The sequence below is a fragment of the Podarcis erhardii genome, assembly GCF_964252035.2.
Source record: "Podarcis erhardii genome assembly, chromosome: 1".
Lineage (NCBI taxonomy): Eukaryota > Metazoa > Chordata > Lepidosauria > Squamata > Lacertidae > Podarcis > Podarcis erhardii.
The window spans coordinates 102,682,273-102,708,420 of NC_138497.1; the positions used below are offsets into that span (position 1 = coordinate 102,682,273).

Consider the following 26,148-nt stretch of genomic DNA (forward strand, 5'->3'; position numbering starts at 1 on the left):
CAAAACACTGTAAAATATCAATAAAATCATACACACAGAATAAAGTGGGCAGGGGGCAGGATAGGGAATAAGCAGCACAATAAGCAACAGGTCTAAAACCCAGAAATTTGTTGTTGTTTAGTCGTTTAGTCGTGTCCGACTCTTCGTGACCCCATGGATCAGAGTACGCTAGGCACTCCTGTCTTCCACTGCCTCCCACAGTTTGGTCAAACTCATGCTGGTAGCTCCAGGAACACTGTCCAACCATCTCGTCCTCTGTCGCCCCCTTCTCCTTGTGCCCTCCATCTTTCCCAACATCAGGGTCTTTTCCAGGGAGTCTTCTCTTCTCAAAAGAGAACCTGGAGCAGGAACCGGCAAGCCACTCCAGTATCCCTGCCAAGAAAATTCCACGGACAAAGACAACAAACCCAGAAATAGACCACAGCAAACCAAACACCAGCAGCCTGAGCTGTAGCCCTGGAAGTGCTTGCTGCAATAAGTGAGTACTGCGATGTTTTCAACAACAACAATGAAAATGCTTTGGTGCAACCACAAAGAAGGCTTGGTTGTTTCCTTCAGCTATTTCTCAATTGAAGGGACAAGGTGGGGCCGAAACTAGGCTTTCTGTCACCGAGGGCAAAGACCCAGTTTGACACCCCACCCCCCAGATGCATGTTTGTGTACATACACATACACCCCCCAACACATTTATTCATAAAGGGCATAAAAGTAGGCAATATATCATCTGAATACAAAGGAATCCTAAGAAGTACTATGACTGCATGGTCATGCATGATGATGCACATATGGTTTCCAGTCAACCCTTCATTCAGACACTGACCATCAGCAAGATGGTGGCCTTGTGTACCTTCAGATCATTTTACTATTACCATTTTACAGTAGAGTGAGATTTACTTAACTCTGCTTATTTCAAGGAGTCTATTTTGAGTATGGTTAACACCGGGTATCACCCATGATATATTTTTGATGGTATTTAACTGACATCATAGTTTCTGTTGATCATGTAATACTGAGATTGTGAATGATTGGGGAAGGTCACCTTAAATGGATGTATGGTTACCCACAAGAATGCTATTAGCATTGCAATGCGGTGATGATGAAATTGCAAATCTCGGTTTTAAAGCTCTATTTAATTCCACTGTTGCACCCACCCCAAAAGAAAGGCAAGGAAAAGTGGGAAAGAAAGTCTTCACACTGAAATCAGTATAAGTATACCCACAAAGAACTGGTCTGATTTCTTTGTAAATGAGCAGAATGATAGGACCAAGAGAAAGGCAAATTAACCTACAAGGAAACTGACAGCTTTATAACCCATGCCTCTGATTGAAATGGTCGGAAGTCTCCTGGCAATTGTCCCAGACATGCAGGTAGAACAGTGAGTTCGCTTATTATATGAACTACAACAATCTGGCTTTCCACAAATGCACCTTGGGCCCAGCTAAGTGTGAAGTTGTAGAAGTGTGTGCCAAACCAAGGGAAAGACCTTATTTACCTGAAATGGTTTGCTATCAGGATTTGAGATCTAAATAAGAACAGGGCAAAGATGCCTTAAACCCTTACAGTTCTCATACATGTGGAAACATCTATGGTGGTATCCAGGAGGCAGCGAGTGTATCAAGTCTGAGGACAGCTTGGTCCACCCTGACTGATGTGAAGAACAGCATATTGATGACAGAGATGGTAAAATACACTGGGTAATTCTAACATGATCTTCCATCCTTCCTTTTTGCCACTCTCTCAGTGCAAGTCACAGAGAGGAGGGCAGCTCTTTTGCCTCTCACTTTGATGGTGGGCAAAAATCTGGGGCTGGCCTTCAAAATTTGTTCCCTCACCCCAAGTATAAATTATCTGTTGGATCCAAATTAGTGATACTTACTAAGTGGGCTGATTGAAGTCTTTTGAACTTGTCCTGATTATTTGAAGTCACATTGATATCATTGTGTTTAATCTGGCTATGGTAGGAAGACAAAACCCAACCATATATATCTAGAGACACACAGACACCCACAATACAGGGTTATGCACAGCTTCCCTCCAGCAACTTCAGTAAGTAAATCTCTTCTTAAATGAATAAATGGGGCCTGTCAGGTCAAATGTTCAGAAAGGTATTGGACTGAGTAGTAATTACAAACCAGAGATATGTTAAATCACCAAAGAATAATTTATTTCCCTAGCAAAATATACCTAGAAGTTTATGGGCTGTGGGGTCATTGTTTCACACCTTCCTTCCAGCTTCTATAATAAATTCTAGTGAAAAATCTACTACTGAGATGTGGAATTTGAAAGTTATCTTCCTGAACATTCCATGTACTTCCTTTTTTCATCCCTCTGGAAAGAAAGGCGGGCCTCTTTTCTTACTGAGAGGCGCAGAAGCCATGTCACTTTGTGATATCTTCATAGTTTTTACTGGGAAGTTTTCAGCGTTTTTCTTCGTAGATGCTTTTCTTCATTCCCAGTGTATCATCCTGCTTGATAGCAGCCCTTTGCCGTGTGCTTCTTTTAAGAGCTGGTTGTGGTGGTGGGGGGGGAGAAAAGACAAATAAAAAAGGGAAATAGTTCAACACATTGTTCAACGATCTTTTAGATTTCACTGAGCAGATGACATGAGTGACAGAAATGGAGAGTGCAGCTTATGCAGGCCTGGCATATAGCAAGCCTGCAGGAAAGGTAAGCACAGCTATCAAACACATTTTGTATAAGTGCTTCTCCGGTTGGAATGATTTTTGAAGTTTTTTAGGCCTGCAGGTTAATGTCCCAGGAACATGTCGATGCGGCTGAGAGGCAAGACCATGAACCTGGAAGATAGAGATGGACAGGTTCTCTGGGGAGCGGAGATGAAGCTAAGCAGGTTAAGAGCCTCACCTGTCACAGGCGAACTACCTTCACAAGAAAGCGGATGTTGAACAAAGACAGGGATCCGCTGACAAGAATTTCCAAATGTGCAAGGTAAACAAAACAGAAGGAGAGGGCAGAGCGGGGGAGAGGGAAACTCTGGTTTGTAACCCAAGTAGAAAATATTCACCATAAATAGCAGCTCACTTGTAGCAAGACTATATTAAGGCTTGACAAATTCACCTGTCTAGGGCCTCACACACAGCTGATTTATATGACTGGGCAGGTGGAAAAGTGCTGAGCCCTTTTTTTCCCTTTTTGGCAAAGGAAGTGCAGTTGTTAGTGGAGCAATGCAGAAGAAATGCCATCTCCGACACTGAGACTGAGCGAAGAATGGAAGAGTTCTACAAATTAGCGTTCCCAGATGATGGCATTAAAGTTGCTTAATGCAAAAATCTTGTCCTCTAGATAGTGTACCCGGTACTGATGTACTGATGGATTTAGTTTATTTAGGGCCTCATCATTTTTAGAAAACAGTGCTTTTCTTTTCTCCTTTAAAATAGCTGGGATACCCTTCTTACAGAGGCAGGTGAATGAGTATTGAAATAATCATAATGATGATTATAATATAATATAATATAATGGTTGTTCCTCCTCCTGCCATATTCATCAGTAATGCATACGGTCACATCCACACCATACGTTCAAAGCACATTGAAAGCAGATGGCTTCCCCCAAGGAATCCTGGAAACTGTAGTTTGTTAAAGGTACAATCTCTGGGAATGGTAGCTGTGTAAGGGGAGAGCTACAGTTCCCTGGGTCCATTTGGGGAAAGTCATGTGTATTAGATATGCTTTAATTGAATGGTGTTGATCTCACCAAAGAGTACAGAGGGAGGGATGATCAGTTCTGGCAGGCCAGTCCAATTGTAGCAAACAAAGCCACCTGAGGTTTCAGTCATGTCATATAAGATTTCCACCCAAGATTCCAGGAATGGAATAAAGGTTAAGTTGTGTTTGAAAGATATTTTCTCTTCACATGGCATGACTCTTCTAACACTCTGCTGAAGCTGGGATAAAAGGGAAATGGAGGCTGATAGCAAAGGCCTCATGGGATTTCCTCGGAAATCTTAAAATGAGACATTTGTTCATTGCTTTTTTCCTAATAAGGTAACTCCTGTCTGGAGCTGCAGCCATCCCATTAAGTCAATCACACTCTAATATGCCAAGCTGAACTCAGTAGCCTAAACCAGGGGTCTGCAACCTTTAAGACAAAAAGAGCCACTTGGACCCGTTTCCGAAGAAAAAAAAAACTGGGAGCCGCAAAACTCGTCATTATAAAAATAACTTTTTTGTCACTTTTTTATTATTTCTTTGTTTGACCCCTCAGAATTACTCCTCCTCATAGAAATAAACGTTAAATTAACAAGTTACCTTTTTTTTGGTGTGTGTTCTTCACTCCCCTTCAAAACAGTGACCAGCGTACATGCCCCTTACAATGTAGCGGGCGGGCGGGAAGGTGACGTCGGGACAGTGCGTGACTAATGCACGCACTGCCCCCATGCGACGTCACAGCCAGTACAGCGCCCGCCACAGTGGGGAGTATCGGGGCGCACAATGCGCCTTCTCCCCTCCCTAGTATCCACCCCGGAGCCGCGGCAAAGGTGTAAAAGAGCCACATGCGGCTCCGGAGCCGCGGGTTGCAGACCCCTGGCCTAAACTGTATTTTATTTTTGTGGATTATGTGATTCTGCTAGGTAAGCAAGCAAGGTTGTTTCGATTATGGGTGTTACATTTTGTTTCAAATTGTGTATGTTTGTGTGTGCATGTTTTACCTGGTAAGTGAAATGGCCAACAGTATCAGCAGGATAAAAAGTTATTTTGTCTCTGACTCATACAGCAGAACTGACAAGCAGGCAAACAGAAAATACTTTTGTTGATGTCAGATTGATACTGAAAGATTGTCAGCTACTTTTGTTAGCGTAGGATAGATATCGAAAGGTTGTCGACTTCCATTTAGGCACCCTGGTCTTGGAGAAGGTGTATTTACTATATATGTATGGCCTGAGCCATCCCAAAGACTCAGGGTGAGTAAAAAAAAAAGTGAACAAATAAAAATACCTACATTACAGAACAGAATATTCTATAATATCGTGTTACTAAGTTGTTCAAATGTCCTTATCTTCTGTTACTTTCTCTTGATGCAGATATATTTCCTAGATCAGCATATAAGATGTCCCTCCCAAATGCCTTGGTAAATGTCCAAAATCCCAGGGAGGAGGGTGGAATGGTAAGAGAAAAGAATATATTGTGGGAGGACAAAGAATGATATATGGATGCGGGGGACTGAACCCCTTCAAACTGGACTTTATGTCCCATCAACTATTACAAATCAAGTCCAAACCTTCCAAAATTTCATGCCCAACTCGTAATGGGCTCACCAGGAACCAAAACTCTCCACCATCAGACATGCATCCCTTCAATAAGTCCCTATCTTCATCCAAAACTTAACACTGCTCAATCATTTGAGCTAAAAGCTTTGGGAACTCCTTTTTTGGGGGGGGGCACTCTTCTTAATGGCAGTGGGTACTATATATACACAAGTGGCCAGGCCATAAAATGAGGCATGTGCTGAATCGCTGCACAGGAACCCTCCTACTTTGTGACAGTAAGTTTGTGGGAAGGAAGGGGAGGGAAGCTGCCCCAGACAAGCTTCCTTGGAAAGTCCCTCAGCTTTCTCTGAGAAAGCTCAGAAAGTCCAAGCTTAATTATGAGGCGAGTGAGGGAAAAATTTCTCAGTGCTGGTCAGGACTTCCTTTTTTGCAGACTTAATCCTGAGTTCCAAAGGACTAGGCCCCAAAGAGAGATCTGACTACACTTCCCCAAAGTGCAGAGGCTTGAATTCTGATGAATCGGCAGTTTGAAGCATTTTATAACTCTGTGGTTATGTCCTTGTTGTGTGGAGAACCACTAAAAAAGCCTCTCTCTGCACCTTTGCTGTCTGAATGTGGGCCTCTAAATCAGCTTATAGTCACAGCACAAATAATGAAAAATGTGGAGAAGAGAAGGGGTATTCTCCAAGTCCTTTCCAGCTGTTGATGACAGGAGCATAGTCAGACCTATGAACAGCTGGAGTGGATTTCATCATTTTATTGTATCCTGATAGCCCCTTCTCCTTCTTTTAACTCCTGTAGTTCGACAGAGTCCGTCCCTGCAGTTTGCATAAGTTTGCAATTTTTTATTTTTTTTTGCCAAGGGCATAGCTGTAGCTGAGTGACTTTGTAAAGAATGGTCATTCACCCATCATTCTATTTAGCAGAATCACTCAACAGCATTAAAATGCTGAAGGCATTTTAACTGGTGTGGATATGTTGCTCTTCCTGGGCAGCTTTCATGATCCTGTTAGCTGGCAAGCCTCTTGGTGGGATGTCTAAAAGGACACTTCTGAGGGAAATTTGTTTTATAAGTAAAAGATGTCTGAAACAGCATAATTATATGGAATGTTCCTTGTTACTCCCATTCTTTATGTGTCTAATCAGATTTCATTAGCTGGCTTGTCAGCCGAGGGGGTGGGGGTGGCGGTTCAGAATCGATGCAATGCACATTTCGCAAAGTTTTGAAATATATGTTTGATTTTTGCAGTAACTATGGCAAAGGATGTTGCAAGGAGTTGCAAGGGAGATGTTTCCTAGAATCTGACCTTGTTCATGTCAGTAGGGTAAATGGATTGGCTGATATGCCAGAGGAAAACATGTCCAATGGGATCTAGACTGCTAACAGCTTACAAAGGATCAGTAACCACCTGCCTCTTTCTTAGTGGTGCTTTATTAAAAATAATGTTTACTGGTGATGGTGGTAGCCGCACTATATGGGATGTATAGCCTCAGGCAGTTACTAGATGAACTGCTGGAATGTCACAGTAAGCTTAAGGAGCCATTCTGTCACTGGCTCAGCTCTTCTGACCCTAGAGAGCAAGTAGGAATGCAAAGGCAGAACCAGGAACACGAGGCAGAACCAGAGCAGCCTAGAACAGCAAGCTGTTGTTCAACATCTGGGGGTGAACATGGGCTCCCCATCCTTGCTGTCAAACTGCTACTCATGGCTTTGGGATCTGGGTGTGGAAATGAGCCCCTTTGGGGTTAGACTGACCCACATACCAAGGGACTGGGGGGAAGGGGGTTATAGTAAGCCAGGAAGACAGATGGTCTGTCTCCTTTGTATAAATTTATTAAAAAAAACTTGTTCTGGTGTGCTTCCTCATCATTATTATTTTTTTAAAATCTACATGACATTCTTACTTAAAAAAATTACTACTTACATGTTATTAGACATGGTTATGAGGTGATCTGAGGGCAGGGGCAGAGGAAGGGGGGTGCGGACCGCCCTGGGTGTCACTGAGGGGGGTGACAAAATGCCAGGAGGCACTCACCATGGGGCGTGCAGTGCTCTCGAGCCACGTGTCTCTCCTGGGAGAGATGCAGTGGCTAGGGCACAGGCAGGCTCTGCGTTGCCCAAATGGTCCTCCCACTGCCTCCCCCCCAGCTGTAGGGCGGCTGAGTGGGAGGAGGCAGGCAGACTCGGGAGCCCTGCGGTTCACCCTGCCTCTGTGGGCGGCTCGCCCCACCCCTGGGCGCCCCACCCCAGGTGCCTGAGTGGCTTTCTCCTCTGCTGTCTGAGGGCTGCCTTTTAAAATAAATTTTCACATTATTATTTTATCAACCACCACCACCACCAGTAAGACCTGTTCCAAGTGACTAGAAATCCCCCTGAAAGTTATGTTATGACATGTCAACCCGCTAGGGACCTTATGCGGAAAAGAGGTGGCTGGCCCCATCCCTAATCAAGAATGCTTTGCTCAACACCTGAAAAGGTGCAACCAATGGGTCAGGTTCAAACGCCCGTAGGCTGAGGAAAGGTCACAAGGCAGCTTCTTCATTATATAGCATTTCTGCATGGTCTATAGTACGTGTTGTAGATTGCCTTTCCACTGAATCTTAATAATAAAAAACTGGCCTCAGTTAACCAAGTGGCATGTTTCTCTATTCCAGGAATAAATGTAGCCATCCTCTCTTCATTCTATTTTAGTTTTTAAAACAACTTTGATCACAGAAATCATCCAATTCCATCAGTGGTATGTTGCTGGTGATAAGACAATCTCTTCTGTATAACCATGAACACGTTATAGGAGATACATTTCCCTGTTGAATTATAAAATTCATCACATCCTGTAGCTGGTTTCTTTTTTTGCTTTCACTGCATGGCCTAGAATATCAGCAAAAGCACCTGTTGTCTATGAAAAACTATATGGGGATATTGAACTATAAAGCTTAAGGAGGTTAATAAATTAACAACCAATTCCACCAGGGCACATTTCACTCACACAATATGTGGCTCCAAGGCTGCACATGTCCCCTGCCTAATTTTATGTAGCACTTCAGAAACGGTAGGACCAGCTTTGCCCTCTGGTCCATCTCTGGGGGAATCACTCTTTTCCCTGTCATATTTGTAGGTGCCAGAGAGAAATGGGGTGAGAAAGAGATGCCATCCTGCAAATACTGCAATACACTTTTGGTTCTGGTCCCACCCACTGCCACTATGTGGTACCCAACACTATGTGGTACCCCTTGAGGAAATGTGGCTTTTGACAAAGAAGAATGTTCTCCATTAATGGTTTAGAAGATTGAATTTTGGAGTTATTTGGCCCAATATATGAGACTGCGGAATAAATATTTATCAGTGTAATACTGGTATTAGCAATAGGAAGGAATTTCTCTGTTTGTGAGGAGGCCCAAGCTCCAATGACCCTCATTCCTGTTCATAAGGAAGGCTCGCTCAGTTCTGAATTCTGAACTGGGTTCTGACAAAAAGGAGCCAGGTTATTTTGCTATTTCATTTGGAAAAATAACCAGGTTCTGCCAAGTTCAAGTCCAAGCTGAGCCAAGGGGAGACCAGCCATTACTAGTACTGTTGATTTGAATTAGCCTTGATTTGATTGAATCAGGAGAAACATGTTCAACTGGAATGAGACTAGATGCAAGGCATCGTTTTCTTAAGTTTGCTGTTCTTATCCATGCTCCTCTGACACATTCTCATTTAATTAGTCTAAGGTAACCTAGTGTATTGGAGTTGACCATGGAACAATTGGTTGTTGAACTTCTAGTACCATTGAATCATGGGGTAGCCTTGAGGTACATTTAACGTTTTTTCAATTCATTTCTATTTTCATTGAATGCAGATTCCCAGGCACACAGATGGAACCAGAATTTGTGACTCAGTCCTTCCATCCTTGAAAATGCCAAGCATGACTACATTCCTAGATCACTGAGAATGATGTGATGATTACAGTGCACATCATTTATCCAAATAGCCTAGAGGGCCATTGGAATAATCAGAAGCTCAGATAAACAGCCATGCTATTTACAAGGGTTTGCCATGAGTCAGGCCACATATATAAGGGGTATAAAGAGGCAACACAGGCACTTGCCTGCAAAAATAAGATATATTCTAGATTTCCCCCCTGTATTTTTATATGGACCAAAATTTTATATTTCTGATTTTTCTCCATATGCTATCTTGCATTATTAAGAAAATGAATACTTTAATGGAGACTATTTCTATAATTGGTGCATATATGTGTATACATCACTTGATTGCTCCATTCTTTTATTATACACCTGGTGATTGGCAGTTGAAGTTACAAGAAGCAAAATTAAAGTCCTGCGCTCACATTTTATCTGTAAGGGCCCATTCACACATTTAGCATATTGCGACACAAGCCTGGCCATGATTCTCCATACCATGGTACCCCTCAGGTTGGATTAGCTCTGTTGGTTAGAGCATGGTGCTGATAACGCCAAGTTCATGGGTTCGAGCCCCATTTGGGTCAACTGCATATTCCTGCATTGCAGAGGCCTGGGCTAGATGATCCTCAAACTCTCTTCCAACTCTTCTATTCTAGATTTATGGATTACTGCAGTGCATTGTACATGGGGCTGTCCCTGAAGACTGACTGGAAATTGGCAGTTTGTATAGAATGCAGATGTTACACAACTTACTAGGCTGGGTGTTGAGATTATTTCTCACATGTGCTTAAAGAACAGCACCAGTTCATGGTGTTTCTGTGAGCACAATTGAAGATTGTAACATGGGACTTGGGGCATAGCTTCTGAAGAAATGTCTGCATTCACATCAGTCTACCTGCGTGCTAAAATTGTTGTCACAGAAACTTCTCTGGGTGTCTCCTCACCCAGAGAAGAGTTATGGGTGCATAACTACAGAGGGTCTTCCCTGTTGTGACATCCTATTTGTGGAACTCCCTCTCCAGGAAGCATGTGCCAGGAAGGCCCTTTTAAATTCCCACCTGAAGGGGAATTTTACTGCTGCTTTATCTTCCTGTTTTTATGAATTTCTTGGCTTTTTATTGTATTTTTACCCTTTTTAACATCTGTAAACAATGCTGATAATGGGATTATGAGCATCAGGATAACGAATCCCCTAATAAATATTTATAAAGTGATTAACTCGCAGTGTGAATCAGTCTAGAGGTTTCAGATAACCATAGTTCAGAAAACCTGGTTCATGTTGTAGCTACTCCTATACACATGCTAGCTATTCTTAGCATTTTTAGAGCTGAATGACTTAATCTATTCTCAATTCAACATCTTCTCAGTATGTGTTTCCCCAATGATTTACTCGTTAAACTGCTGCACTCTTGTATTTAATGTGCAAGGCTTTGAGGGGATACGGAATTAGCTGTTTCTCTCTGTTTTGCAAAGTTGCATTGTGCATATGGCAACATCATTTGGTAGCATCACTGAAAACTGCCTACTTCCCGGACAAGCACACTGAATCTAGTTTTCCTCCAATTTCCATCTATCACCCTGTGAAAGCTAGCGCAACAGACTGAAAATAGCTTCTCAGCAACTTCAAGTAGAGATTATCTGTGGTGTGTCTTGCGCGTCGGGGAAGTGGGATGCTACTCAAACATGTGATTTTCCTTTTGAATGGTTTGACGACCGGGTTGTGCCATGGGATAGCTTGCAGGATGACTGGCACAGATATTGTCACCTGAGGTTAGATTACTCAATCTGTAATTAATACAAGCAGTGGCCAAGCTGACCCCATAATATCTGAATAGGCTCAACGGGGCTATTCTCAAGTAAGTGGCATGATAATTGCAGGCCAATATCCTGATCTTATGCACAGATGGCACTCCTGAATGAGTGGACTTCCCTGTTCACTTCAGTGGAGGAGATGAAACACCCACCCATCCTTTTGCATATGCAGAGTTTTTCCTTTTCTGTTTAAATTAATGGGAAAGTCATCGAAGGCAGGGAGAATTGTGTGGATGGTTGGGTCAGGATCTTATATTCATGAGATCTGCAATTCAGTTCAGCCAGAATGTACTTAACTGAAGCCAGTTTAGTTCTATTAGACTCCTGCTCAGTTGGTTTGTAGATCAGATTTTTTTTTTTTAAAAAATTGTCCTTAATCTGGCAAATGTTCTATTTCCTAGGGGGTCCAGGAAACTTCTCTAGCATTTTGGTATACAGCTTTTTTGCTTCCAGAGCCCCCCAAGTCTTCAGTGTGTTCCTAATTTATATGGCAATGCTCCAACTGTTTTACCAGCACCAAGCTCTTTTAATAGCATCAAGCACTGGTGTCTCGGCTCTGGAGCAAACAGAATAGTTTGGGTGTGCTTTTGTCTTTGATGAATGATTTTCTGTTGTGTGGTTATTTGCAATAATGGGCATTCATTATCAAGAGAGAGTCCTTTGCTCAGGAGTCATCATGGGGCATGCTGCAAATGAATCTTGACACGACTTTGCATTTGTGTATTAAGGGCTCATAATGTGCATTTATTTGTGTAATGCAGAACGCAGTTTTTAAAAAAACATCAAAGTGCAGATCATACACAGCAGATGCTTCTAAAATATCACATCTTGGCCAATTCTTCTGCGTTTTTTTTTTCCAACTTCCAAATATCTTGGTGCACATTTAAAAGGAATAACCTGCCATATTTTATTTAAAACCATAGCCAAGTTTGAACTTACAGAAGCACAAAGAGCAATAGAATGCTCTTTTTATTTTTTATTTTTAATAATTCCTGTAACTTTAAATGCTGTAATAGTTTTTATTGTTTTGTTTAAGAAAAAACTATGAAAAATATACTGCTTGAGGTTCAGCCTGGATCAAATTGCTCCTGTGTTATTATACAATGCAGAGTTTATTGTTGCATAAATACAAGATTGAGTAGTACATATGGTATGCTTGGTTATGTCGTTCTGTATGAAATCTGCAATGCATCCTATACATGCTTGCTCAGAAGTAAGTCTTACGGTATTCAGTGGTGTTTATACCTGGATGAATATGTCCAGAATTTCTGTTTGAATTGTTCTAATTTAACAGGATCTTTTTGATACTGCTGAGGGCAGGCATATTTCTTGCCCACATTGTTATTCTGTTCGTATTAAAAGAACTGTTTAACCTTGTTCTTTTAGCAGTGCTTGGTAATATCTTGCAATACAGAAAGTTCAAAATAATGTATGAGAAGTCATTACTTCTCTCTGTAGTAGAGCATTGTGCGATGCAGAGACCTGAAAATATGATTTCAAGCAATCAGGTAAATAACATTCACATGACCATTATAGCCTTAAACTGTTTTCATGAAATGTCTGTATTTGATTACATTTTGTGAGAGTGAGTTGAGGGTCTGTGCGAAGTAAAACTAAGCACTTTAAAGAAACCTATATTCCTTAAAGTTGCCTCTATAGTTATAGAGCAGTAAAGCAGAAATTTGTTCAGTGTATTGTAAAAGGTGGGTGGGTTTCATGGTGATATTAGGAGGGGGAAATAGTTAATTTGATTAGCAAAGACTAGAAATATTATGGAAAAGTTTACTGTATGGAACACAGAATGAACCATAATATTCCTATATTTGTATATAAGCTGGTAACATTTACTAAGGGCCGTGAAATCCCAATCAGTTGCCTTATAAATATTACCTAATGTATTGCAATACATATTATTATTATTATGTCTCTTTTTGCCATTGGTTCTGTGCATGATAATGTAATAAATGTGCCGGTGAGTTTCCTCCTTGCTTTCTTTCCCTTCCCTTCCCCTCTCCATGCTTCTAAAGCCCTGCACTTCAGTGTATTTTATTTATTCAGAGTACAGCTCTTGGCCTGCTTAACCAATCAGAGAGGCTTTAAGGGCCCAGGACTAGCCATGGTGCTGAGCTCCAAATGTGATTCCAACCCTGACAGGAGGATTATAGGAAACAGATGACTTACGCTTCTAATTTGTGGCCTTAAATTGCAAACAGAATTTCAGGAGTCGAGCAGAGTAATAAATGGCAATAGAGAAAGCCACACACAGCCAAATCAGTATGTGGTGGTTGTAGGTTAAACTAAATAGGAAGAGACAGGTTATGATGGTTTAGTGTATTACAGAGAAGAAAGTCTTAAATTACTAGTGCTGAGAGGTATTGCACTATAGCAGACAGTATTCCATTGTATAGTCTGCAGATAGCATGAGCAGAACAATAAAAAGGCAGGTTTAGCAGAAAACCTGTTGCTGGACAAATCTTTCCCCTTACCTAGAAAAGAAAAGCTGTGTTTTATGTTTGCTTTGACCTTAACTATATGTTGGCCTCTTAACATCTGTTTTCTACTGTTGCCGTTTTTCACACCAAATTAACTGTCAAGGAGTCAGATAAAGTAAGTTTAAAATACTTCCAAATTATTTTTTTTTTGATTTTCCACGATGGCCAATAATACTGCCTCCCGTTTCCCCTCTTTATCTCAAACTGTATGAAAAAAATAATCAACAAACTTACACCAGATTTCTTTCTGATAGAAGGCATAATGTCATTGTGATTCTAGCACACCATACTCTGACATAACATTGCAGGAGATGAATCTTGGTATACGCCATAGTGCTGGAAGATAGTGTAGTTACAGTAATTCATTGTTTGCTAACTAGGACAGTTTCTGGATGACCCCCCCCCCCAAAAAAAAACCACCACAAAATGTTTCAGGAAATTTAAAAAAAGGGAATTTGCAAATTTCTTTTTTAAAATGTTATGTATGATTTTAATTTATAACAAATACACATTTCAGCAACACACATACACACACACGATTCTTATATACCAATCTTTGACTTCCTCCCCCCTCTTTTTGTGGCGCTATAAATTTGCTTTCTTTCCCCCTGCATATCCCAATTAACTCTATTTATTCTTTTTCTCGTCTATTTCCTATACATTTTATAAACTGAAAGTTTTTTACAATACAGTGGTACATCAGGTTAAGTACTTAATTCATTCTGGAGGTCTGTTCTTAACCTGAATCTGTTCTTAACCTGAAGCACCACTTTAGCTAATGGGGCCTCCCACTGCTGCCGTGCCGCCGGAGCACGATTTCTGTTCTCATCCTGAAGCAAAGTTCTTAACCCGAGGTACTATATCTGGGTTAGGGGAGTCTGTAACCTGAAGCGTATGTAACCCGAGGTACCACTGTAATCCTGCTAATGTCTTAATTTGTTTGTAAATATTCAATAAACAATTTCCATTCCTTATTAAAAGTTTTGTTGTCTTGATTTCTTATTCTTCCGATAAGTTTTGCCATTTCTGTATATTCCATTAGTTTCTGTAGCCATTCTTCTTTCATTGGGACTTTGTCTTCGTTCCATTTTGGGGCAAATATCATTCTGTAGCGGTAGTTGCAGGGAATTCGCAAATTTCATGATCTAAGAGGACCAAAGTGATTCTTTTTCATGGGTGCTTCCAGACTGGGTCAGGGCTTCTTATGCATAGCAGTCCCCCCCCCCCCCCCCCAGTGTCTGCACTATATTGTTGGTTTGAAAATGCCTGCCTTCCCAATTTATCTGAATTTATGCCTTTGGGGGGGAAATCCAGTAATGCAGACATGCTACCAATGACCTGTTTCTGATTATATCAACAACCTAGTTGCAAATTAAGCTCCTCTCTGGAAGCACCCAGAACTACTGGATCACATGGTTTTCTTGGAGCATCTGATTTTGGGCAGCCCAGTTTAGTGCTTGCAGTGAAGCGCATCACAGCCAACAAAAGGGGTCTTTATTTCTATTGCCAACATTTATATTCTTCCCCTTCAATGTCAGCTGGCATTTCCAGGGTGGCAAAGGGAGACGAGGAGCAACAATAGCAGGAAGTGATCAGTTTGACTTTTCCTACAGAGGCACTTAAATTACAGAGGCTGCAGTTCTATACCTACTGACATGGGATTAAGCCTCATTAAGGAAAGGGGAGTTTACTTCTGAGTAGACATGTACAGGATTGTGCAGTTACAGGACCAGTCCTTTGTTTATTTACTCAGAAATATGTCCTACTAGATATAATGTACCTGACTTCTCAGTAAATGTGCCTGTGACTGCAGACGTGGCTCTTTACTCACTGTTAATGCTGATTTCACACAAGCCTTGTGCAATAGTAAAAGGATTTAGCAACAGTGAAGTCTGCCTTAGGTTCTCAATTTACAGGTGTGATAGTCCCTCCCCCCCTTCAGCAGTTACACACTTTTGTGTTTGCAATCTCTTAGGAAGGAGAGGAGAAATACCAACCCCAAATACTAATGAGCTACTGAGTTGCTGTCTAATGATTTCTAATAAAGAGATAATTGTCTTGAAAAAGACAAATGTTCAAAATACAATGATAAGGTTGGTGGGTGGAGGGAACAATTCTTTGCTTCAAAGCAATGCTTGAATATATTGTGGCATATAAGGCTTAAAGATGCGTATATTTAATCCCCGAGCCATGTAATGGCATTTTCTTGGTCAGATAATTCATCATGTTAAAAACTTTAGTCATTGGAAGCGCTGTGTTTTATTTCAAGCATCAAAGCCCACTTACATCAGAATGAACGAAAAGTGTTGTCATTGCCAAATGGTTATTGTTTTAAGCAGGTCTGTTGATTATCATTGGAAATGACTTGCTAAATACATTTTGATTAATCGCTTGCAAAAATTATGCTTGTTAGAGCTGCTTTCTATTCTGTTCTCAGCGTAGGTTATATAGCTTGCTTCCTTTACAACTGGGATGCGTAAGCCACCCCTCCCCCGCTCTTTAAAGTTACCTGGTGAGAAAGGAAAACAAATCTTAGTCTAAAGCTTTTGTCTAAAAACCCTGGTTCCCTTTTTAAACACACAAACACAATTATTGTCTATGCCATACAGGAAAGAATGGAGCCTATATATCAGACCTGGACATTTTCCGACAGGAGATGGCTTTTGTTTTTGCACCCCGTCAACACCGATCACCTAATTAAATCTGATATCTCTGGCTGCCACAAAATAATTTGTTAATAGTTCTTTGGGAATTTACTTAATGAGTTTAGATGTCTTTTGTATGGTACATGTGGGGGCATTTTGGAAAATGGAGCTGAGAGGGGGAAATGGGGGCAAAGCAAAGAGGAGTTCAAAACAAAACAAAACAACCCCCCCTCTCCACCACCCTCCTGATACAACCAAGCCAGACGCGGTAGGTGTAGTTTGAACACACATGCTTGTGGACTGTAGTCATTCATTAGCAGAGAACAGAAAGCAGTTCTGAAAACAACACACAAAAACCTTCCCTATCAAATCCAGCCGTGGACATCTGTCAGGGATTCAGATGCTACACCTTGATCAAGCCGAGACGGTGGCACCATTTTCTTTAACAAACACCAGAAGCCTTCCTTGAGCCTTTATTTTAACATTTTCTCAGGGGTTAGATTCCCTTTCTTCTCCTGCTCTGTGGAGAGTAAAAGGAGCTTGTTAACTTGCTTAGATATTTTGACTGCTGATGCACTCCGGCCACTTGCCTGTGGTAACAGTGTCAAAGCGTTACTGGGGATAATTGCTATATTTGCAGTCCGATGAGTGCCTGGACTTGGCTGCGTGTGCAAGCGGCTAAAACAGAAAAAGGGCAAAGGAGAGAGTTCTGTGAATCGCCTTCCATGCTTTCCCAGTGTCTCATTCGTGTGAACAAATGTCAAATTAATTCAAACTTTGAGCGGGGAAAAGAAGGTGGGAGGTTATAAAGAAGAACTTCAAAGTATAGTCCATGCCCCAATCTGCATTGCTTGAGGATTGGTCAAAATACAGATCTATTTTGTTGGGTTGATGGCAGTGTTTTATAGGCCTATCTAGAATGGAGGGACACGGGTGGCGCTGTGGTCTAAACTACTGAGCCTCTTGGGCTTGCCGATCAGAAGGTCGGCATTTCGAATCCCTGCGATGGGGTGAGCTCCCGTTGCTCGGTCCCTGCTCCTGCCAACCTAGCAGTTCGAAAGCATGTCAAAGTGCAAGTAGATAAATAGGTACCGCTCTGGCAGGAAGGTAAATGGCGTTTCTGTGGGCTGCTCTGGTTCGCTAGAAGTGGCTTAGTCATGCTGGCCACATGACCTAGAAGCTGTACGCCAGCTCCCTTGGCCAATAAAGCGAGATGAGCGCCGCAACCCCAGAGTCGGTCATGACGACCTAATGGTCAGGGGTCCCTTTAACTTTACCCAGAATGGCAATACCATTTTTAACCGACATGCCCCACACCCCATGGATCCTGGGAAATGATGTCTGGTGAACTTTTTGTTACTGATTCCATGCTGCAGCTCCCATTACTCTTGGGGGGGGGGGCAGGGAGGGAATGCCTATTAAACCAGTTTAACCCTGTAATAGAGATAAGGCCTACATATGAGGAACAAGTCTGTGGAAGAAGATAGAAGGGTTTTCTTGATCAGTGGGCTGTAGACTGAGGGCAGAATGAGCTAGAACAGACCTGTCCAGCTTGTGACCTACTCATACAAATGGGGTTCACCAGCCATGCATTGTTTTTTCCCCTTCTTCTTTCCCTGAGGACTATTGCAATCTTGCTGTCTTTCCGGTCAACCAACTGCTGGCAGACGAACAGGAACTGGGGGGTCTGTGTTTCACTTGTGACTGATGGGTTCCAGAATCTGTGGCCAGTGCTTGAGCCAAGAGCGAAGGAACATGCTATGGCATGATGTTTTCTGTTCATGTGCACCTTCATGGCATTTGCTCTCCTCCTGCCCTGCCCAGGAAGGAAGGTCTGAATGAGGAACCCAAAACCAAGAAGCTAACAGAGCAAACTGTCCTGATCAAACAGATATTCATGGAGGTGGAGCTTAAGAAGATATGAAAGACTATAGAGAGTTGTAGGCAGGAGAAATGTCCACCCTGCATTTAGTTGTGCCCAACTTCTTCTCTGTTGGAGGGGCTGGTACTTTATCTTTCCTCAGATGGCTCCTCCTTTTATGAAAAGATGGATAAAACCTCTTGGCAGTCCGAGACCAGGCCCTTAGTTTTTCTGTGAGTTGCAGCTTAGATGTCCTTAACAAAAAACAAAACAAAACAAAAATCCTCCTAGAATCTCTGGTAAACATTTCCTGTTGCTATACATGCCCAGCCCACAACAGTAGTCTTGGTGTGTGTTTGACAAAACACAGCTATTCCCATAATGTCACATTGTGCAATATAACATATTTTCTCTTCTCATAGAAGTGTGAGAAAAGTTGCCTAAGAAAGATGTCTGCGCTGGAGCAGTTTCTAGGCCTTCAGTAAAATACATGACCCTCATTCTGGTCAAAGAATGTTTTCTTCCCATTGTTGTTGTTGTTGTTGTTGTTTAAACTAGAACACCCAAGGTCCATCAACCTGACCCAAGTGCAAGATTGTGGCTCAGAGTCCTGGACGTGCACTTGCAATTAAGGAACAGCTTGCACTGAAGTACACACTCAGCCCAGCATTTTGTTTTTGATACCAGAACTGAGCTCACAATGCCGACTTGCAAAAATCCGCACTGAGTTTTTTTTCCACCTTTCTTGCTTTCAGGAGCCTAATTTAGATGAGGAAAGCCCTTTGTTGCTGCAGTTTTTAGACAACAGAGAGTGAGAGGAGTGAGAGTCACCCAGATCCGAAGCTATCTTCTACCCAGACTTTCTCTATGGAACTTGGACACAAGGGTACAACTTTGAAACTCTATGAATTTGGAACTGGGGAGCTTTGAGCCACCAAAGGGGCAAACCTTTGAGCTCATCACACCACATAAGCGATTAGAGAACTGGGCCAAAAGTTATTCATAAGACCATCTCTCCATTTTATACTTGGAACACGTGCTGTAAAACATTTGAGCACCCCTAATTAAGAAGTAACTAGAGAGTATTAAAAATATTAGTTACATTGTCAATTGTGTCACAAGTCATATACAGTATAGATTGCATCTGACAATTTTTTGATGGCCCTTCATTTAGTAAAGATGTGAATAATTTATAGATGCTCTTATGACATCCATTTTCCGAATGGAAATTGAGAATATAATGGAATTTAATGTTATTAATATGCAATAACAAATGGCAACTTAAGGAAAGATCGGTTATAAAATATACCTTCATGATAAGAATTGCAGTCACGGCTTGCTGTGCAATTAATTTCTTTTTCTTTCTTCATCAGGAAAGCCAGAATGCATTTTTTTTAAAGAATTCTGTTCAAAGAAGTCCATACTTTACAGCATGATGCTTGTGGATTATGTCACTATGAGCAATATATATAGACCAGATATGGCTATTGTAGTGCACCTATGCACTTGCAGCAAGGAGTCTTATTTTACTTATTTAATCAGGATATTTATAAATCACCCTTCCCACGGTGATGTACAACAAACATGCACGTAACATAAAACAAGGATATTTTTTAAAAAAGTGAATATTTCAACATGGTTAACAAAGGCAATTTTACTTGTTTTATTAAGATACTGAAATATTTATTATTAATGTAAATCTCTCTCTTGGAACGTGAGGTGTGCCACCATATAACAGTAATGGCAACAAATGGCCATAGTTGCATGGGTGTGCATGTATAACGTGTATATTGCATGACAGTTGGTTCAACTCATTTCAACCCTCATTAGGGACACCTTAGGCAGGTAAAGGAAAGGATAGAGCTGTTGGAATTGTTAATAGTTTTCTACAGCTCCTTTCTGAGTATGCTGGAGCTTCCTACAAAAGTACTCAAATGGAAAAGTCAGCTGCTGAGCAAACACTCGCTCCCCACCCCAGCCTTCCACATCCATGTGATATTTTAAAAATTATGCCCTTTTGAGGGGTCAAAAAATTGTGCTGGGTTTATCCCATTATCATTTTTCCCTGCTACACACAGAAGAAAAACCCAAATAGAACCAAGGGAGGGCTGCAGGCAATGACAAGGCATTAAAACATAATGGGCCCGATCTTTAGCTGGTGTAAATCAATGCAGCTCCAACGCTGTCAGTTGAGGATCCAGCTCAGGAGGTCAAATTGAGCATACGAGACCTCCTGACCTCCCCAAATAAATCTCTCCGAAGCCCTCTTCACCTTCTCTAGTCAGCTCAGAAACCCTGAGAGAGGGATTCAGTTTGCAACACTCTCCCCTGGAGGCAATTCCCCATTTCCTGTACTATAGCCCAATTTTTCTATCCTCCTGGGTGGTAAAGACGAGGAAGTATAGAATACAGCAATTTCACAGGAGCAGGAGTCGCAGCCAGGAAGCTCTCAGGGAAATGGATGCATCCTGCATTTTTACTGTTGCTCGTAGCAAAGGCTTCAGTGCGCTCCTTTTCTAATGCAAAGTGAAGTCTACTTTGTTTTTCCGCCTCCAGAAACCTTGTGAAGATGGCTGATGCAGGATGATGTGCATCTTACCTGGCAGTCAGGAGTGTTTGTTTAATACCGGATATTATTTTGAATCTGGCAAGATGCTGAATGCTAATGCTCAGCATGCTAATGACTGCCCTCTGCTCTCACGGAAACCATTAGGTACGGAGGGACTTTCGACACATGGCTGAATAGACCTCAGAGCAATATGTCAGCTGCCATGAGGGGGAGAAAAGAAATCCAGCTGGGGTTTTGTAGCTCACTCTGTTATCCAGTAGAGATTCACCTCCATAACAATTAGAGTCCTGGTTATAGAGAATTGTCCACAGCCAGCCCTACCATTAAGCAAAGTGAAGTGGCTGCCTCAGGCAGTAGATGCTGTACTGAAGGACAGGCCTGTATATGTCACGGGGCCTGTTCGAGGGTCCCTAAGCTAGCCTGCTGCCCTCAGGTGGATGCTGACAGCGGTGTCCTCCTCCTATTTCAGTAATGTCCACCATTCCTATATGACGAATGCCAAACCACCACCCACCATGGAAGCAGTGTAGGGTAGGTGAGGGAACTTACTCAGTTTGGATGATGGGGGGAGGGGAATCCTGAAGGAGCGTCTCCACCCCCATCGTTCAGCCCAGACACTGAGGTCCAGTGCCGAGGGCCTTTTGGCGGTTCCCTCCCTGCAAGAAGTGAGGTTACAGGGAACCAGGCAGAGGGCCTTCTCAGTGGTGGTGCCCCCCCCCTGTGGAACACTCTCCCATCAGATGTAAAGGAAATAAACAACCACCTGACTTTTAGAAGACATCTGAAGGCAGCCCTGTTTAGGGAAGTTTTTAATGCTTAATTGTGTTTTTAATATTTGGCTGGAAGCCGCCCAGAGTGGCTGGGGTAACCTAGCCACATGGGTGGGGTATAAATATATTATTATTATTATTATTATTATTATTATTATTATTATTATTATTTTACCTGACCCTAATGTGATCTTAGAATGCAACTTGAGAAAGAGTGGGCAGGCAGGGACAAAGTGGGCTGGCTTGGGGCAGGCATGGTCTTTTGTAGTATACAAAAGTGTAGAGCCAGTGTGGTGTAATGGTTAAGAGTGGTAGACTCGTAATCTGGGGAACCGGGTTCACGTCTCCGCTCCTCCACATGCAGCTGCTGGGTGTCCTTGGGCTAGTCACACTTCTCTGATGTCTCTCAGCCTCACTCACCTCACCGAGTGTTTGTTGTGGGGGAGGAAGGGAAAGGAGAATGTTAGCTGCTTTCAGACTCCTTCGGGTAGTGATAAAGCGGGATATCAAATCCAAACTCTTCTACTTCGTAGTCTACAAGGCTCTGCCACCCCACTGGAGTATCATGTGTCATGTGCACACACACGCTGACATGCCTCACTTATGTCCAGGGCTGGATGCAGTGCTGCATCCTGCACAAACTGTACACTAGGGCCTATAGATTTCAGTAGATGGAGGTGCGTCCCACACAAGTTCCTATGTATGAAGGGAACACTGCAGCACTCAACAGAATCCATTTGTCCCCTTCCTTCCCCCAAGCAGCTCCCTCTGGGTATCTCTCATGTCGACCTCTCTTGCTGAGATCTTAAATTATCCTTATCCTTCTGAAAGCTATACTTCTTAATGGTGATCGTTTGCATTTTTACAACTGATTGAACAGAATACAGTTCTCAACAGCTATTAAGGGAAGTCCTTCTTTGCTTGGCAAATGCTTATTGAGTTGAGGAACAAAGCTGTGAGCCTATTATGTGAAACTGTAATGCGAGATCCATTGTTTGAAGGTTTACTGTTGTCCTTTCTCTTTTTTTCTTTCCTTTCCCCCGCCTTTTTGCCTGAGCAGGATGTGAATATCTCTGGTGGATGGAGGTTAGCTAAGTAAGTCATGCATAGATGGAATTTATTAAGTTTGCACGGTAGTGACAGCTGTGAGTGGGAACAGTAACTCCAAGTGTGCCAAGGGCTTGAAGAGAAAGAATTTTCATATGTGTGTCTTAAAGGAAAACTGCAGCGTAATTACGAAAGCTGTCCTAACCACTGCATCCAATTACAGAGGGAATTCGCTAAATATGATTTTAAAATTGTAATAATTTGACAGAAGGCTGCCATTTTGAGTCTCAGGAGGCAGATTAGGACAGAGGAAAGTCAAGTTTCATTACGAACCGCTGGAAATCAGACAATTTAAGGTAAATTCATTTAATTAGAGATACATATAGCACTGTCTGTATAATCAAATAGCTGCTTTAAGAACTCTGTTAAAGGAACTAATGTGGCTTCTTTTGAATATGGAATTTCCCACATAATACTTTGGAAATGTAGTCTTGTAGCAGAAATGTTCCCCCTCCTTAATATACTCTGCCTCTCACGATGACAGTGACTCTGACAGGAATATCATTTTAAAATATGTTTTCCTTTAGTAAAAGGATGGTTCTGTCCATGAGGTTTGATCCAACAAAACAGACAGATAAAGTTTATCTCCTACTTTAGGATGCTCTTAACCAGCCTACGAAGGCTTTCCCTCCAGCCTCTTGCTCTTCACTGATGTAACTAAGAACATGTACAGGTAGGAGACAAAGTGCCTTATGCCATCGTGATTCCTCCTTTGACTTGTGTGTATTTATTAGAATGTGCGTAGAATGTTTGCAACAGGGGGCGGCTCTGACAATAGCAATCTGAACTGAGAAGACCGCCAGGCAAAAGGCCACACACCATGATGAACATGGATGCCTGCTGGAACAATGATGCACAGGAGCCAAAGTTGAGGTGGGCTGAGAGGGAGGGCAGGAATACAGGGGGTCTCTGTTTCTGTAGCAATGCAGCTACATCAGGCATAGGCAAACTTGGCCCTCCAGATGTTTTGGGACTACAATTCCTATCATCCCTGAACACTGGTCCTGTTAGCTGGGGATGATGGGCGTTGTAGTCTGAAAACATCTGGAGGGCCAAGTTTGCCTATGCCTGAGCTACATCCTCTCCTGCGGGGAGGGGATGGAGAGGAGGCGGGGTTTCTGTCAAGTATGTGGCCAAATCATCATCAGCCAGCCAGTGGCAAAGGAGGACCAGCCCAAAGGTTCCGTAGCAATGCAGAGGAAGAGAAAATTGAAGGCAGAAGAGAGATAAGATAGAGGGGATAATGCAGGGGTCAGCAAACTTTTTCAGCAGGGGGCCGGTCCACTGTCCCTCAGACCTTGTGTGGGGCAGGACTATATTTTGAAGAAACAACAACGAGCGAATTCCTATGCCCCACAAATAACCCAGAGATGGGCATGTTCTACTCATGTAAAACCATGCTGATTCCTGGACCACCCGCGGGCCAGATTCAGAAGGCAATTGGGCCAGATCCAGTCCCCAGGCCTTAGTTTGCCTGCCCATGGGATAACAGGTCCTGTAGACCCTGGCTTCTCACATCTGAGACCCAAGCTAAGATGGCAGCAGTGCAGGACACCCATCAGTCCTTTCCTTCCATAATCATTCCTGATTATGAGTAGAGTGTCCTCTGCACCTATAGCTCTATAGACTTTTGACACCCATTTGCATAAGTTGGGCAGGGAGTCTGCTGTTTCCGAGTCCTTCTTTTGCACACCTTCATGCAGCCATCTTGATGAAGCTGCCCCGCTCTTGAAGGAGCAGGAAACAAAACTGCAACCCACTGTGAAGAGGAAAAGGGGTCAGTGGGCAGGGGAGAAGGGCTAGTAATGAGGCACAGCAGAGTTATCTTAGATGGCTGAATCATGGGACTTTTTTCAGAGCAGGAGTGATGACATCATCTGCCAGAGTATAATTGATGGACACTCCTTGTTCTGGCAAGCAACTGAGGTGATAATGAGGCTTTCACGTTTGTTTGTGAGAACATAGAGGGAGTCATAGAAGAAGAAAAATAAGCAGAGGCTGGATACTTCTTTCCTTTTGTTTGATGGCGTTCTTACTTCATTCTAGCAGTTTAAATGATAACGCTTCCTTGCAAGACTGTTTTTATTTCATCTGACTGAAAATCTTTCGTGTTTTCCAAGTTAAACCTATACAACTGGAAGTAAGCACCACTGAGGTCAATGGAGCTTAACCCACAGAATGTATGTATTGGATTGCATCCAGGCTAATACAAATACTTTTCTGTATACTGCTCCTTTTTGGTAGATAGGTATACGCATGTGTAATAATGGATCAGCATACCTGCCTTGGGGCGTGACTCTGGGGGACGAGTCCCACACTTCAAAGCTTACCACTGCACCCTTAGTCTCTATGTGCTAAGGCAACTTCCTGTGTTGTAATTCTCTGCACCCTTGCCAAACTACAGTTCTCTGGATTCTTTTTGGAAGTGGCGAATGTTTGTGGTTTCGATATACAGTGGTACCTCGGGTTACATACACTTCAGGTTACATACGCTTCAGGTTACAGACTCTTCTAACCCAGAAATAGTGCTTCAGGTTAAGAACTTTGCTTCGGGATGAGAACAGAAATTGTGCTCCGGCGGTGCGGCAGCAGTGGGAGGCCCCATTAGCTAAAGTGGTGCTTCAGGTTAAGAACAGTTTCAGGTTAAGAACGGACCTCTGGAACGAATTAAGTACTTAACCCCAGGTACCACTGTACCCATCCCTGCCGAACCCTCTTCCATGTGACCTCTTTTAAAACAGATGTGTATCAAAGAGCTGATGCATTGTACCTAGTTACTACAGTTGTTCACTTTGTGCACTTGAAGGTGTGAATGACAGGAAGGATATACCAGTTATGAATGAAGTTCAGCCATACATCTTCTTTTCTTTTTGTCTGATAATTTTGGAACGGCATCCTGCTCTTCTCACTTAGTCTTGGCTTGTTTTAGAGAGCTCTCGGTAAAGAATTAAATTATTTCTGATTTTGCAGAGCTCTTTAGGTGGCATCTTTTAATTTTCACCTTTTCCGGGACTTTTGTTGCAACCCAAGATTTAACATGCAGCAGGTTAATTCCACGGTTTTTAATGAAGCACTTCATTCTCTCCCCTTTTTGGTTGTTAGACCACATGGGATACGTTCCCTTGATGTGTGGGGAGTTCTGATTAGATGAAAACATACCTCTGAGGAAGCTCACATTATCGCACATGAAACAACAGAAAGGGAAGGGGGAACGATGTGTAGAATCATGTAAAAATAATGGTTGTTAATCAAATTTTCCCTTAATCATTCTCCAGCATTGCTGTGGTAGCAAAGGTGGTCAGAAGGCATGCCAGGATATCCAGGCTGACATGAGATGGAACAAATAACAAGAAAAGGAGCCTCCAAGGAAGCTTGCATTATTACACAGACATTACTTCATATACAGAATTTGAGTCTCCTTGGTTTCTTCCAATTCTGAGAAGGTGTGTGCCTTTATACAACATTTCTGGAAGTTGCCAGTATGGATACAAGCTCAGAAGTGTGTGTGATGAAGTTGATTATGAGCCTCTACTTCAGGGGTGGGAAACCTCAGACTACCTGGTCCTTGGGATTTTCCTTCCACCACTCCCCTTCCCAAGATACGCCCTTCATTACTTCTGCTTTCCACCCTTCTTGAATGGTTTTGCCTCATAGGAATGTGTCCCCGAACTCTGATGATGCTTCCAGCTTGTGTGGGTGGAGCATAGAGTGAAGTGTGTGTAGAAACGAGTCAGTGGTTCAGGCATATACCCAATGCTC

The 26,148-nt window shown here is 42.4% G+C and overlaps 1 long non-coding RNA gene across 1 annotated transcript in view; it reads left to right on the plus strand.

Moving 5' to 3' along the window:
* The first annotated feature begins 259 nt into the window (after window positions 1–259).
* LOC309348632 overlaps window positions 260–26,148 on the plus strand; it is a 54,329-nt gene continuing 28,440 nt past the window's right edge. Inside the window, exons 1-3 of the long non-coding RNA XR_014159494.1 lie at window positions 260–478; window positions 2,585–2,946; window positions 5,039–5,121. This is a non-coding gene — a long non-coding RNA (uncharacterized lncRNA). The remainder of the gene's footprint in view (window positions 479–2,584; window positions 2,947–5,038; window positions 5,122–26,148) is intronic.